The sequence below is a fragment of the Tamandua tetradactyla genome, chromosome 4 (assembly GCF_023851605.1).
Source record: "Tamandua tetradactyla isolate mTamTet1 chromosome 4, mTamTet1.pri, whole genome shotgun sequence".
NCBI lineage: Eukaryota > Metazoa > Chordata > Mammalia > Pilosa > Myrmecophagidae > Tamandua > Tamandua tetradactyla.
The window spans coordinates 23208484-23225140 of record NC_135330.1 but is presented as its reverse complement, the minus strand read 5'-3'; the positions used below and the strand labels follow the sequence as shown (position 1 = coordinate 23225140).

The 16657-nt window shown below is 36.6% G+C and overlaps 1 protein-coding gene across 4 annotated transcripts in view; it reads left to right on the top strand.

Moving 5' to 3' along the window:
- The first annotated feature begins 1775 nt into the window (after positions 1-1775).
- The window catches only part of CCDC181 (coiled-coil domain containing 181), an 83725-nt gene continuing 68843 nt past the window's right edge, over positions 1776-16657 (top strand). Inside the window, exon 1 of one of the 4 annotated variants that reach the window (XM_077156904.1) lies at positions 1776-2004. The gene's annotated coding sequence lies outside the window, so the exon portion shown is untranslated. Of the gene's footprint in view, positions 2005-2078; positions 2316-11621; positions 11967-16657 lie in introns of those variants that run through there. The other 3 variants (XM_077156901.1, XM_077156903.1, XM_077156902.1) reach the window with 3 other exon arrangements.

Below are 16657 nucleotides of genomic sequence, written 5' to 3'. Positions count from 1 at the left end.
TTTGGAAAACTCTGTAGTGATAATAATTGCTATTTACTGAGTGCTTTGTATGCAGCAGGCACTGTATAAGCACACAGCTTACATCACTTACTGCTCACAACCCTAAAGGCAAATATTATCTCTGTTTTATAGATGGGGAAATTAGACTGCAAAGTTAAAATCTACTTCAAGTTAGCTAAGTCTAGGAGACAGGATCCACATAATAAGGGATTCCTTTAGAAAGCAGTCTCTGAAAACCTGTTTTTTTAAAAACTCTGCAGACATGCTGCTTCTTTGCTCACTATTCCATTAATAATTTTAATAAGTGTATTGAGAAATAGTTCAGATACCATACAATTTACCTGTATAAAATGTACACTTTAGAGGTTTTTTTGTATATTCATAGAATTGTGCTGCCATCACTATGTTTAATTTTAGAACACTTTCATCACTCCCAAAAGAAATACTCTATCCTTCATCAGTCATCCACCTATTGCCCCGAACATCTTCCAAAGCCCTAGGAAACCAGTAATCTACTTTCTGTCTCTATAATTTACCTGGACGTTTCATATAAGTGGAATCACACAATATGTGACATTTGTGTCTGAACTTTTAACTTAGACTAGTGTTTTCAAGGTTCACTCATGTTGCAATATGCAGCAGTACTTCGTTCCTTCTTATATCTATTACATTTTAATTATCCACTCCTAATATGATGGACATTTGGGTTGTTTACACCTTTTGGCTATCATGAATAATGCTGCTATATCGCATTATTATTTTCAAAAATATTTACAAATATTTGGGGTGGATGAGTAAAATAATAAGCTAGGAGTCCTGAAATAAAGGGTCTACTCTGGCTTTGAAAGTGGCATCAGGTTCATTAAAGAGATGTGACTACAGTTATTTTGAACTTTAACATTCAATAATCATACATTTTGTGTCTGTTCCAAGTGTTTGGGCAAAGACTGAGTCCTGCAGCAGTAGAAACATTAAGTAAATATAGCTCTAAATTCTAAATTGCAGCTAGGAAGTACTCAATACTGTAATTGGCCTTAACCCTATATATATATATAATTTTTTTTTCTTTTTTCTTTTTAAACTTAATCTACAGTTTGGAGAATTCCCAAATTAAATTTAACACTATAGCTCTTTGGAGGAAAGGTGCTCTCCATCATACCAAGTGATAGAAATTCTAATAATAAACGCTTTTTAAAAATGATGAACATATGAATTTTGCCCAGAACTATTTCCGCTCTCCCAGTTATTATTTATTTCGGGAGAGGAATGGATACTACCTAAAGTACCGTCATTCGTCACTTCAACCTAGAATTCATCTTGCTTTTCCTTTTTACATAAAGATGACGTTTAAGGAGATTTGGGAAAATTCTAATTGACCATTTTGACGTGCTTGAAAGCTGAACAAAGATGTAATATCCTTTGAAAACTCTCTTGGGTAAAAAAGATTTTGGTTTTGAGTTGGAGAAAAAAAAGCTTCGGTTCAAAAACTGGTAACTAATAAGCGATCTGATCATCTACTAGCAAAAACTGAAACGACTGATTTAACGTTTATGCAAAGATCATACATTAGAAATATGATTTCTAGGGGTTTTCCTAACAATTTTCAAACCTGGCAAGACACAGCTACACGTGGAAAAATTCTCAGCCAAGAGACCGACCCTTCGCCAGTCTCTCTATGGACAGCGAGATTCGTGGATGACGCGTGGGTTCCCTGGCCATCTCCCTGGAAACCGCATCCTCCAAGACCTTTGCAGATAACCAAGACGAGCCGCCAGTGCGGCGAGTCCGCAGCCTATCATCTGCGCCTGCGCGTGTCCACCCCGATTGATAGTACGAGAGGCCCGGATGAAGGACGCTGAGTCGTACTGTTGCCATGGCAGCCCCGTCTGGGCCGCGGAGGGAGCAGGTACCGGGATCACCTTAGCGTCATCGTCAGAGCTTCGAGAGAGGAGAAGAAAACTCTGCCGGCCGTCTCTGCGACCCCAGCCGCTACATCCTCCACAGGCAGGAGGGGACATAGCGGGAGAGAAGGGAAGGATGATGTGGAGATATTGGTGGGAAAGCCACTAAAGGGATAAATGTCTGGTAGAGCAGGGAGGAGAGAAGGGTAGAGGAGCGAGGGAAGAACCTCCTGTTGGTGTCTTATCTTCCCGGGCCGGGGTTGGGAGCCTGGCAATGCCTTGGCTCACTATGTGTGAGGAACTTACTCTAAATCTTCCTCATATTCTTTCCCCTCTCAGAGTTCTCGAACGTGGAAAGTAATTTTGTCCCTGGGGAAAAAATATTATTCCTGAAATGTTACCTTCCTTGAAGAGGTGATGACATTCATTTAATTGGTGGCATATTGGGACCCTTGATACAAATTAAAATAATCATGTAATATTTGTAAAATATTATTTGTCGTCACACTTTGTGATAGATTATGACTAGCGATTTTACTCCTGGGACAGTTTTGGCAAGATGCAGCAGGAAGAAGGGCTCAGAGGGTCTCACAATTTTATGAATTAGCTTTTGCTTAAGTATTTATTTTATATTAAAAGATTTTATGTTTGACAATCTTACAGTTCTCTTAGATTTCTAAACAAGCGTATGTTTAAAAGACTATGAGATAAGACTGGAACCAATGAATCAGATTAAACTACTTTTTAATTCTGTACCCGAAAGAAACTTACTAAAATTACATAAAAATGTTGATTTAGCTAAGACTTACACAAGATCGCACTCACTTTCCCACTGGGGATTTAGTAGACACACAGGAGGAAGGAATTAATTTGTCTCTCCCTATAGTTCTTTATTAAGAGATTGATTCTCGTCTCAGCCACTTAAGTTGATGTTTATAGATGATAAACTTTCAAGTTTAACGTATGAAACTCCAATAAAATAGGGAAAATGAGATGATTTGGTTCATGTAAGGTGCATTTTTGTGCCAGCATGTTAACTGTATGCTGTCTAACCATATGGACAGACCTCCTGGAGATGAAGATTTTAAAAAAACTGAAGAGGGTTAAATATCCTGTTACTCATTTGAAAAAGGCTTAAGGGATTTGCGGTAACAAGGAATTATATATTTGTTTACTTGAGAACCAGTCTTGAGTTTTTGGAAGTTACAGGAAAATAATTGCCCTTTAGATTTGTTGCGACTTCATTTACTATTTAGAGTCACTTCGACTAAGGCTTTTTATTTTATTTTGTGGCTTTTTTTTTTTTCCTTTTAAATCATGGTATAGTAGTATGCTTTAAAAGCAATGTGTTTAATTTGTAGTAATTTTATTTTTATTATTTGTTTTTAATTGTATTACTTAGATGAATTTTTGAATGGGTGGGATTCTTTGTAAATAATAAAAAAATACCTATCAAAGTCTTCAGACCACCATATATTTACAAGTTCATATCTATGTTTATTATGATATTAACGGAAAACAGTGAAAAGTTCCACAGAAATTTCATTCTAGCATTTAGTTTTGTAGCAGAAATATCTCAAAATAATAGATTTAAAGAGTTGTGGTCTGAAAAGAAAACTGATGATCCCAAGGAATTTGTTACTATGGAAAATATTATTTGTGCATGTATTTTCAGTTTATTCTTAATCATTCACGGTGCCCCTCAATTTTAGTTGGTAGCTGAGTAGCCATTAATAGCTTATGTGATTTAGCCTGTCTCACAGCTATGGCAGTGGTAAATAAAGTCTGAAACACTGATTTGGTTTTTCCAGGTCATCTGAAAATATTATTACCCTCAATCTTCAATTTACAAATGACTGATGCCTTACTTTGAGTCCTTTAAGAAAGTTTATTTTGTATTCTTAGTTTAAAATAAACATCTGAAAGGAATTACAGTTCAACTAATACTTTAGAAATAATAATAAGTTATCTAGTGGATTAATTGTATAATTAACATTTAGTGTTCTAACATTAATTTTGTCTTGAGTAGGAAAGGGAACCAATGATAAGAAGTATCCAGAGGAGAGATGACATTTAAATGAAACCAATTTCAGAACATCTTTTATTTTTTTAAATTTTGAATTTCGTTATTCCGACACTGATCATTTATTTTAGATTAAGCTTTATGATGGTGCTATGCATCTGCTTTTCAACTTTTTTATTCTTCATGACTTGGTAGTTACTTGTTAATTTGCATCTTAAAGAATGAGAGAATCTTAAAATTAAAAGAAACTTTAAGAGTCATCTAGTTCAATTATTTGCCTAAAATCTCAGTCCCCTTTAAAATATTCTGGTCACAGTCATCTTCCAGGCTATGTATAAACATTTTCTTTGACAGGGAACTCAACTTCTGTAGGCAGCACAGTCCACTTCAGTACAAGTTTGAAAATGTGTGGAAATGTTTGGCTTGCTTTGTGCCAAAATTTGTTCCTGAGTTTCCAACTATTGGTACTAGTTTTAATCCCTGAAATTATACAAATCCAATTCTCCTTCATATTGCAGCCATTTAAATATTGGAAATCTGTTGCCTTGTCTCTCATGAATTTTCTCTTCTTTAGGCAAACATTCCTAGTGTTTTCAAGTATTCCTCATAATCTGGTTTTAAAGCATGTTCAGCCCATCTCCTTCCTTTGTCCTTTTCTTTTTTTATTTTTTAAGACTTTTTTTTTTTGCATGAGCAGGCTTCTGGAATTGAGTCTAGGTCTCCAGCATGGCAGGCGAGAATTCTGCTACTGAGGCACTGTTGCGCTGCCCCTTTGTCCTTCTCTTTTATTCTCTTTTTTCCGGGTTTGCTAGGCTCTGAATATTCCAGTTTGCCTTTTGGTGTTTAAAATGTTGTGCAGAAAACTAGACACAATATGTCGTATATATCTCTATCTTGTGTACAATCTCAGCTTTAGAGCTCATTTACATTTTTAATTTTAACTCATTTTGAACCTACTACTCACTGAAACCTCTTAAAATCTTTTTCACATATAGTATTGAAAAGCCCTGTCTCTTCCCTTATCTAGCCTTTGCAGCTAGTGGAAGAATGTTTTCTTGCATACTTTTACTATATGTAAGGGTGAACAGTAGGAGTGAAAACATTTATATTTTACTTTAGTTAAATTTGCACCAGGTTAGGTAGTCTGGCCAAATGCTTGGTGACAATAAAGTGAAGCTAGTGGCTAAAACAAAGCTTGTGGATAATTTATTAATTCAGCCATGATAAATCTAATTTTATATTTTAAAAATGTGCCAAGATGTCATGTGCTCTTGACATCTTGACACTTTCTACTTCCAAAAAGGAGTTCTAGGAGCCTTATTTTTGTTGTATGATACTGATCAAAAGTGGCAGTTCTTTTCCTGGTGTGCTCAAATGAGAGGGCTTTCAAAGAGAGAAAGTTTATTGCTAAGCGTGAAGCAGGAGGTTACATGGCCTATTGACCTAAAAATTTGTCTCTCTGGACTGCCATAACTCTGATAGTTTTATAATATCAAAAGATGGGGGCGGGACAGTAGTTCAGCAGGCAGAGTTCTCGCTTGCCATGCCGGAGACCCGGGTTCAATTCCCAGTGCCTGCCTGTGCAAAAAAAAAAAGGAAGGGGCAAATTTTAGGATAGAGCACAATGGCTCAATATGACAAGGTTAGAGATGATCTAATTGAGCATACACAGATTGATTACATGCTTAGTCACAGAATATATATAAGAAAATGGCAGCCTTAATATGATGATGGGTGTAATTTTTTAGTATTATAATGAGGTAACAGTCACTTATCAGTCAAAGTCCAAACTACTGTGCATGTCAGGCAGGCCAATTTTGGTTTGATCCAGCTCCATCTAGCTAGATGGTTTTGAAATTGGGGTGATTTAGTTCTGGGAAGTCTTTTCATTAATGAACCCTAGGGGCTGTATTTAGTAATCATAAGACTCTAAAGTTGAAAAAAAGAATAAGAGGGTACAGTTGCAAGGTTTTGGTAGTGATAATATAAAGACTACATAGTTATTCAATCATTATCAGAGATCAAGGCAGCTGAATTACTGATCAGAAATTTCGGGTATTTCCCTCTGGCTATTCTAATATACTAGAAAGTAAAAAAATGCTTCTTGGTTACAACTCCTTCCTCTTGTTTGATCATTCTCTTAATCTTGAGAGATCTCTGGGTGACAACCATTCTAGCTTCTTCATGCTGAAAAGGTGCAACAACATTATCGGGGAGAGGAATAAAAGTGGTTGTTCTTGGAGAGACTGGTACCTCTAGCTTTCAGGACTTATGTGGCATGAGAATAATCTGGAGGCTTTAAGTTTCTGAGGAATAAACCTAATAAGTAAAACTTATATAGAATCTTAGATAGAGACTGGGGTATTCTTTAGGGTTTTCAGGAACACTGTTGTTTGGGGCTTGGTATATTATGGCAGTTTGCAATATCTAACAAACTTTCGTAAGAATAACATCTTGAATCTATTTGAAATCTCTTAGCCACTGAAACTTTATTTTGTTTTCTTTTTCCCATTTTTTTTTTATATGCTGTATGGCAGGGTCACATTTCATTCTTTTTCCAAAGTGAGTGTCCCATTGTTGCAGCACCATTTGTTGAATTGTTTGTTTGTTTTTGTTGTTTTTCTTTGTTTGTTGTTTGGGAAGTGCATGGGTTGGAAATTGAACCCAGGTCTCCCTCATGGCAGGTGAGATTTCTACCATTGAACTACCCTTGCACCCCTTCCTTTTCCCGTTTTGGTCAAGAAAGCATCGCCACACCCACAGTGCCAGGGCAAAGCTCATCCCTGAGGCAATGCCCCACATTGCCAGGGAGAATTATAACCCTGGAACTCATGTTCCATGTACTGGGGAAGGTAATGAGTTTTTTTTGGCTTCAAGAGAGAGGCAACATCTGAGCAACAGAAGAGGTTCTCTGGGGGTGACTCTTAGGCATTAATTATAAGTAGGCCTAACTTTGCCATTACAGAAATAAGTTTCATAAGAGTAAGCCTCAATATTGAAGGCTTGGCTTATTAAGTTGGGAGCCCCTATTGTTTAAGAAAATATCAGAAATTCCCTAGGTGGGGAAGTTTAATAATACCATGTTTTTTCTCCAGCCCCTCAATGAACTTTGCAAATACTGTATTTTCTGTGAAAATACTCTGAAACACATCATAACCTGTTCAGAATATCAGAATCTCATTCCCTGTTTTAGGTTCTGTGTCAGATAAAGCTGAACTAGGCTGTTTAAATAAATTGACCAAACAGGTTAAATTAGATGTGTGCTACAGAAAATTTAAACTTTGAACAAAATAAATATCTCTTCCTTTGGTCTCACACAGAATTTAAAGTCTTAAAATGTGAACATTATCATATTTTATCTTGTATTCTGATTTGACTTAGTCCTAGCCAGGTTGGCTTCATTCGCATCTCTAATTGAAGTCTGATTTCTTTTTTTAGCTTCTTTAACAGTTTCTATATAGAGTACTGTTGCTTCTGTAGTACTTTCAGAGTGGAGAACTCTAACTCTGAGTCTCAGGTGTCACACAGATATCCAAAGTTCCAGGGAGCTACCAAGTTATACACAAAGAACAAAAGCTTCTCAGAATTTAGAAATAACAGTTAAAGCTCAGGGATAAATGTGACTTCTATTAAGAGCTGTAATTTTTATAGGCATTTTCTAAATTAAGCTACTTTCAGAAATAAAAACATTTGAAAGTTGGTTTATACTAGGGTCATCAACCATAGACCATAGAAGAAGTTTTGTCCTGTCTCACTTTTCCCACATTTACCAGGGTTATGTTAATTAATAGGTTGAACATAATTTATGTTTGCCTTGCTTCTCTTTTAAAGTTCCTTGTTGTTGAAGATGAAATTCTGACTTATAGGTGACCACATACACTTTTAGAGAAGTATTAGAACAATGCAGTGCAACTCACAAGTAAATTTTGTTGTTTCCATGATCTGTAGCATTCTTCTAAGAATAAATAAAACCATGACTAACAACATCATTCTGTTTCCTATCATCATGCAAATTTGTATCAGGATATAGCATAAACAGAATGCTGTCACAGCTGTAGGAATTTTATACAGTCTTTAAATAAATGAGTAACATTTCACTCATAAAATTTAGCAAACAGCTAGGAGAGAAAATTCCTTTTAATTATTGTGCTACCTTCCAAAATCTTCCTATGCAAAATATTAAACTATTTTAGCACTTCTCTTTTACAAGGTGAAAGAAAATATCCTTTGCAACAGTTTTCCTTAAAATGAGAAGAACAGTTTTCCTTAAAGTGTTGTTTTAGTTTGCTAAGGTGGCTGGAATGCAATACACTTGAGATGGATTGGCTTTTATTAAAGGGATTTATTTAGTTACTAAATTTACTAATTTGGGAAGGCACAAATCTGCTGGGCTTCTGTCCTGGCATCTGGGTTCAAATGGCTCTACCTGGGGCAGTATTTTTCTGTAAATGTCTGGGGTAGTTCCTTTCTGCAAATGTCTGTGTCTGAACCAGCTCTGAACTCTGAATTGTGTTGTGTTGGAGTATACTGAGTTCCTTCTCTCCTGACCTCTTCTTTTCTTGAGGTGGGGTAGGTGCATGGCCTGTCCTCTTCTTTTAAACCTCATTCATTATGGAAGGCACTCTCCTAGCTGATCGTAGATGTAATCAGCCATAGATGAATTTTGCATAGATGAATCATCACAAAAATTATTTAATTCACAGCAACACAACTGGGCCCCATCATCTGGCCATGTTGACACCTGAACCTAACTACCACACTTGTCTTCTGAAATAAAGGATAAGATTAGCATAAATAACAACAAGGATATTATTCTAATATGATATTGAATGTTTGCTTTCTGGAAAAAGTACTCAGATGGTTAAGAAAAACTTTTTAAAAGTTTTCATTAAGAACAAACCAATACTCCACATTATTTTAATAGATAGAAAACTAAACTCTAGTTTTGTATGAATATACTATTTGATACAAAAGCTCTTAAAAATGTTGTGAACAAGCTTATCTAATTTTTGATTAACATTGATTATGACAGGCAGAATTCACTTTCACAAACTTTCTATATCCTTTCAGGTCTTGTCTTACTTAAAACTTGCCATTTTACTTTAGGACAAACCATATTCCCTTATATAAGCTTATCAAATTTTAGTCAGCATTGACTACAATAAACAAAATTCACTTTCACAAACTTTCTACAACTTTCCATATTCACTGAGACCTTATCCTACCCATTCTCAAGGATAAAACTACACACCTTACTTTAACAAAGCAGGTTTGTGTATTTTACATACCTGCATACTTTAACTTACCAAAAAGATCTTTGCTGTTATCTGTAAACATACTGGAAAACATAATTATTATTAAAATAAAGTTTGTCAAAATAATAACTTAGGGTGGGCCATGGTGGCTCAGTGGTAGAGTTCTCACCTGCCATGCTGGAGACCCAGGTTTAATTCCCGGTGCCTGCCCATGTAAAAAAATAATAATAATAACTTAATTTCATTAAACACAAATACATTTTTGCCATCTTAAAAATCTAATAGCTATAATTCTAGTTTATTTTGTTGGTAAGCTTGTATTTATTTAGGGAGAACATATCTAAGTAGAAACAAATTGTATTTGTCTCAAAGTTCATGATAAAAATGATGCCAAACAAATGTGGGATTCTCTGCATACAACAGCCAATCTATGACACTGGGGTTCCAAAGAGAGGAAGAGTTTATTGCTATGTGTGAAACAGAAGCTCAGATGGCCTACTGGTCCAAAATCTTTCTCCCAAAGTCTAAAATTTTCAGAGTTTTAGGTACAGAAACAAGGGGAGACGGGTTTATTACCATTATAATATCAAGTATAAACAGGGCTGAGACTAGGTTAGAATAACCATATAATAGTAAGTATTATGGGCTGGGATCAAGCTAGAATGTCTATGTTAGTTTGAAACTGTTATATACGCCAGAAAAGCCATGTTCTTTCTCCTAATCCAGTCTTGTCAGGGGCGGACTCACTGTTTAGGGTGGAAACTTTGATTGGAATATTTCCACGGAGATATGACACACCAAATTATGGGTGAAACCTTTGATACACAAAATTATGGGTATGACCTTTGATTAGATTATTTACATGAAGATGTAATCCACTCAATTGTAAGTCTACCTTTTGACTAGAGAGATGCAACTCCACCAATTTAAGGTATGTCTTGATTAGTTTAAGGCATGTCTTGATTTGTTTAAGGGAAATATTTTGGAATAAGGTCAGAAGTGACATAGACACAGATATTTGGAGATGCTTGTAGAACTGACAGATAAACAGACGTTTGGAAATGCAGAAGAGAGCCATTCAGTTCTGTGCTACTGCTCTATGCATTAGAATCATTTTTAAGAGATATATACTGTTGAGGCTGTCATTTAAAACTTGTTGTATAAAATTGCTCAGTGCTTCTATCCTAAGTATGCCATCCTTTATACCTAATGAAGGCAGAAATATAGTGGCTAGGTGATCATAACAATGGGCCCATCAAGATTTAGTAAAGGTAGATTTGCCCCTGAGGTTAAAGTTTTATGAATACTTCCTTGAGCCCAGGGTAATCGTAAAGTACATTTGCCTATCCAACCAGGGCCATAAGTTGGTGCCACATAGCTGCTGAATTCCATTTGGAGCTACCCAGCAAACATCAAGTCTATTAAACCAATCTGCCACAAATTGGTCACTTTGCTATAATGTTATGGTTTGGAGACATTGCTCTGAAGGCAACCATCCCATTTTATCTTGTATTGAAGGGATTATATTGCTGGGAGTGATTTCATTGTTCCCAAGAGAGAGGGGCTGTCTAGCTTAATGTACTATACTCAGGTATTAGCCACATCAGACCATCCCCAAGTTGTAAATGCCCCTCTTTTATTCTAATATTTAAGTGTTTTTTGTTTAAATGGTTTGCATGTTGAATGGTTCTTGCTGTTTTACTATAGGATAAAGAAATTTGATTCCTTCAGTTTCCAAGTTAAAAGATGATTTTTAGTATTTCTTTGGATCTGCATTAGTTATTTATCCCGGGTCCCTTTCCATTTTTGCATGTCTTTGATTAATTTTATATGTTCTTTCTAGTCAGTTCCTGGAGGGGTGATATCCACCAGGGTAACTTGGAAACACTAGATGTAGGTAATTGACCAAGTACTCAACATTCTGATTGATTCATAGAAGTTGCATAAGAATGTGCCCTTTGTAAGAAGACATTAATATTTGACAATATTTCAGTTCCTTGGGTTATGCAATAGCAGGGATAAAAAACATGGATATAAGTCCAGAAATACATGTTAGGGAAGAGTCTTCATAATTTTATACAGTAATCTATTGGCTACAAGTGAAAGTATTCTACCTATAGATAACACATGTCTATTAAAGTTTTGATGTATTAAACAGTATTCAAGCAAAAATAAATGCTCTACTATTTATCATTTCTTACCTGTACTCCTGAAGATTTATTTTAAATCTTCCAGAGTATGCTGTTTTGAAAGGATGTATGCCCCCTAGAAAAGGCATGTTTTAATCAAAATCCCATTTCATAAAGGTAGAATAATCCCTATTCAATACTGTATGTTTGAAACTGTAATCAGATCATCTCCCTGGATGATGTGATTTAGTCAAGAGTGGTTGTTAAACTGGATTAGGTGATGACATATCTCCACCCATTTGGGTGGGTCTTGATTGGTTTACTGGAGTCCTATAAAAGAGGAAATATTTTGGAGAATGGGAGATTCGGAGAGAGCAGAGAATGCTGCAGCACCACGAAGCAGAGTGTCCACGAGCCAGTGACCTTTGGAGATGAAGAAGGAAAACGCCTCCTAAGGAGCTTCATGAAACCAGAAGCCAGGGAAGAAGAAACTAGCAGATGATGCCTTGTTCACCATGTGTCCTTCCAGATGAGAGAGAAACCCTGACTATGTTCACCATGTGCCTTTCCAGATGAGAGAGAAACTCTGACTGTGCTCCCCATGTGCCCTTCCACTTAAGAGAGAAACCCTGAACTTCATCGACCTTCTTGAACCAAGGTATCTTTCCCTGGATGCCTTTGAGTGGACATTTCTATAGACTTGTTGTAATTGGGACATATTCTCGGCCTTAGAACTATAAACTAGCAACTCATTAAATTCCCCTTTTTAAAAGCCATTCCATTTCCGGTATATTGCATTCTGGCAGCTAGCAAACTAGAAAACAGAGTTTCACATTGTTCTGTCTGCTGGAAGTTTGTCAGCTTCCTCTCCTTATTTGAGTTCTCTGGCAGTTTTTTTTTGGGGGGGGGGATTAGTACTTCGGAGGGGTCTAGGGAGAACTGTTCAGGGGGTGCTATTTTTGTTCTGTTATATACCCATGATTTTACTCCCATTAACTTGACAGAAGGGTGAGTGATGATAAGAGAACCTCATAGGGACCTTTACACTTTGGTTCTAACTAGTCTGTTAGATACAGACATTTCCATTTCTTTAAAAGAACTTGGTCCCATAGCTTAAAGTGATCTGTAGAAAAGGAGTGCTGACTTGAAGTTTAGTGGTGAATTGCCTGTAATGTGGCCCACAGTGACTGAATACATTTTTTAGTTTCTATTCTTGGACTTGTTCAGTCCCTTAGTTCAGGAATGGTTTCCCATACACCATTACAGATGGACTCAGAAGGAGTCTCTGGGTGCTCCTGGGTGCTATTCTTACCAGTGTCAAAGCCAACAGGCATACCTTATCACATGAGAAATTAGTCTTTTAGCAGAGGTTAGCTACTGTTTTCTTCAGAGTATGATACATTTCTGTTTTCCCAGTAGAGTGTAGTCTCCAAGATGTATATACATTCCAATGTATGTACAGTGCTTCTGACAGTTCCTGTGAAATTTTTTAGTAAAAGCCCCCCATTATCACTTTGTATTGAAATTAGGAGTTCAAACTGTGGGATTATTTCCTTCAGGAGCACCTTAGTTACTTCTGAGGCTTGCTCTGTCCTGCCTAGAAAGGCTTCTCCCCATCCTGTGAATGTATCTACAAAAACAAGAAGATATTTATAATTTCCACATGCTTTTGGCATAACAGTAAAGTCAATTTGCCAGTTTTCAACTGGTGTTGTGCCTCTGGCTTGCATTCCTTTTATAGTGGGTGGAAACGTGGGTTTAAGGTTGTTTTTAGTGCAAGTTACACAGTTTTTGGTTATTTTATGAATAGTTCTTTGCATTTTGGTCCTATAATATAATTTTTCAGACACTGATACATGGCATCTCTTCCATAATGAGTGCTCTGATGTAAATGAGTAGGAACCCTTTCCATTAAATGTTCAAAAATAAGAATTACTCCATCTTTATTACTGTAAAGTCATCCTTCCTCAGTTCCTTTGCATGGAATGTTCTTTTCAGAACTAGCGTCTGTTTCTTTTGTGTCACAGCCCCACTCTCTTGCTTTCAATAAATTGAATGGTATACTGAAGAGAAGTTTTATATATATATATTTTTATTGATAAAACAATTTACAAACACAAGCATTCTTAACATACAAACATTCCATACATGGAGTACAATCAATGGCTCACAATATCATCACATAATTACCATGATCATTTTGTAGAACATTTGCATCACTCTAGAAAACAATTTACAAACACAAGCATTCTTAACATACAAGCATTCCATACATGGAGAACAATCAGTGGCTCACAATATCATCACATAATCACCATGATCATTTTTGTAGAACATTTGCATCACTCCAGAAAAGAGAAATAAAAAGAAAAAACTCATACATGCCATACATCTTACCCCCCCGCCTCATTGACCACTAGTATTTCCATTTACTCAGTTTACTTTACCCTTTATCCACTGTATTATTTTATTTTTTAATCCATAGTTTTTTACTCATCTGTCCATACCCTGGATAAAAGGAGTATTAGACATAAGGTTTTCACAGTCACACAGTCACATTGCAAAAGCTATATCATTATACACTCATCTTCAAGAAACAAGGCTACTGGAACACAGCTCTACAGTTTCAGGTACTTCCCTTTATCCACTCAAATACACCATAAACTGACAAGAGATATCTATATAATGTGTAAGAATAACCTCCAGGATAACCTCTTGACTCTGAAATCTCTCAGCCACTGACACTTTATTTTGTTTCATTTCTCTCTTCTCCCTTTTGGTCAATAAGGTTTTCTCAACTCCTTGATGCCAGGTCCCAGCTCATCCTAGGATTTCTGTCCCATATTGCCAGGGAGATTTATATCCCTGGGAGTCATGTCGCATGTAGTGGGGGAGGGCAATGGCTTCACTTGCCGTGTTGATTTAGAGAAGTCACATCTGAGCAACAGAAGAGGTTCTCTGGGGGTGATTCTTAGGTATAAGTTTAAGTAGGCTTAGTCTATCCTTTGCAGGAATACGTTTCATAGGAGCAAACCTCAAGATCAGGGGTTCAACCTATTGATTTGGCTGTCCCCACTGATTGCTAGCGTTATCAGAACTTCTCCAAATGGGAAAGTTGAATCTTTCCCCGTTTCTCCCAATTCCCCTAAGGGGATTTTGCAAATACTTCTTTATTCACTGTCCAAATCACTCTGGGATTTACCCGGGTATCACATGAACCAGAACAAACTGACAAAATCCTATTGAAGATTCCCTGTACTTATGGTATTCAGCTAAATTGACCATACAAATTAAATTAGGAAATGCACTACCCAAAATATAAATTTTGCACCAAATAAACATCTTTCCCTTTAGTCTCACACAGAAATTGAAGTTTTAAGATATGGATGATATCATCCTTTACCCAGTCTTCCGATATACCTTAGTCCTAACCAGATCAGCTTCATTTATATCTGTACTCAATGTCTGATCACTTTTTCAACTTTTTAAACAGTTCCTGTATGGGGTACTGTTGACTTTATAGCTTCAGAACTCTGACTCTGAGTCTCAAGTGTCACATAAATACCTGAAGTTTCTGGGAAAGACCCTGTTATATACAAACAGTTCAGTATCTCACAATTTACGATTAACAGTTACATCTCCTGAATATATGTGACTGTTGTAATAGCTTACAGTAAGCACTTTACAGTAAGTACCCTTTACGGTAACCCCCAACCTGATAACCCATACTCTCGACTTAAGTTCACTGAATTTTTCTATTTCCAGATGAGAAAATTTTTCTATTATAGTTAATCCTGATAATTGAGGCATGATAATATTTGTCTTTATGTTCCTGACATCTCATTCAACGTACAACTCTTAAGGTTCATTCGTCTAGTTGCATGCCTCACAACTTCATTCCCATTCCTTCTGCAGAGGCTCAGTAGTCTATTGTATGTATACACCATGGTTTCCCCTTCCATTCCTCAGTCGTTGTACCCTTAGGCCACCTCCATTCACTGTGGATCATGAACACTGCCTCCATAAACACTATTGTACTAAATGTCCATTCCTGTACTCACAATCAGTTCCTCCAGGAATATGCAGCGCAATGGGGTTTCAGGATCATATGGCAACCCCACCCCTAGCCTGCTGTGGAACCATCACACTACAAAGAAAAGTTTTTTACTTATAGCTGGTATCAGAGAAAGTACTACTAATGAGGATGGAGGTTTTAATTTGGCTGCTGTTTTTGCTTCTATATCTGCTATTCAATTACTTTTAAAAAGAGTCTCTCCTCTTTGATGGCTGTAGCAATATACTATGGCAACTTTAGGTAACAGTATTACTTCCAATAAAGCTAAGATATATCTGAGCATTTAATCTCCTTTTTACCAGATGTTAAGAATCCTCTTTCCTTCCAGATGGCCCCCTGAGCACGAACTATATTAAAAGCATATTTGGAGTCTATATATATGTTTATTCACTGTCCTTTTCCTAGATGTAAATCTCTGGTGAATGCAATGATTTATACCTGTTGGGCAGATGTACCTGGTGAGAGGACCCCCCTCTCTAGCCCTTTTTGTAGAGTTACCATTGCATAACTGGCTTTGTGAAGTCCTTGTCCCAGGAAACTACTTCCATCAGTATACATCTCAATGTATGGATATTGTAAATGTTGGTCAACTAAATCTGGACAGTTGGAATAAACGTCATCAATAATCTGTATACAATCATGCACAGGTTCCCCTTTTTTATTTGAAAGTAAAGTAGCTGGGTTTAAACTAGAAGAAGTGTTTAGGGTGATGTTTAGATTATCTAACAGAATAGCTTGATATTTACCTAACGGTGAGTCAATATTCACCTTTCTCTTCTAATAATGGCAATAGATAGTGTAACATATGGATAGTGGTGGGTTGTGTTCTAAAGTGAATTTTTCAGCTTCGTTGAGAAACCATCACAGATGGCCACTACAGCCCTTAGGCATACTAGCCATCCTTAGGTAGTGTTTGTCCTATTGTTTAGAGAAATAGGCTACAGGACATCTGACATTTCCTAATTTTCGAGTAAGGACTCCTAATGCAATTCTTTGCCTTTTGTGTATGAAAACTTCAAAATGTTTCCTAGGGCCTGGGAGCCCTAGGACTGGGACTGTTAAAAGTTCCCTTTTCATTTTCTGGAAGGCACTTTTACATCCTGTAATCCAGTTTAGAGGTACCTGTTCAGATCCTGTCAGGATTTTATTTAAGGATTTTGCGATGAGTCCAAAATTAGGTATCCAAATTCTGCAGAATCCTGCCATTCCTTAGAATCCTTGAAGCTGCTTTTATGTAAGTGACTGTGCTACTTGAGCTAAAGCCTTCTGATCTG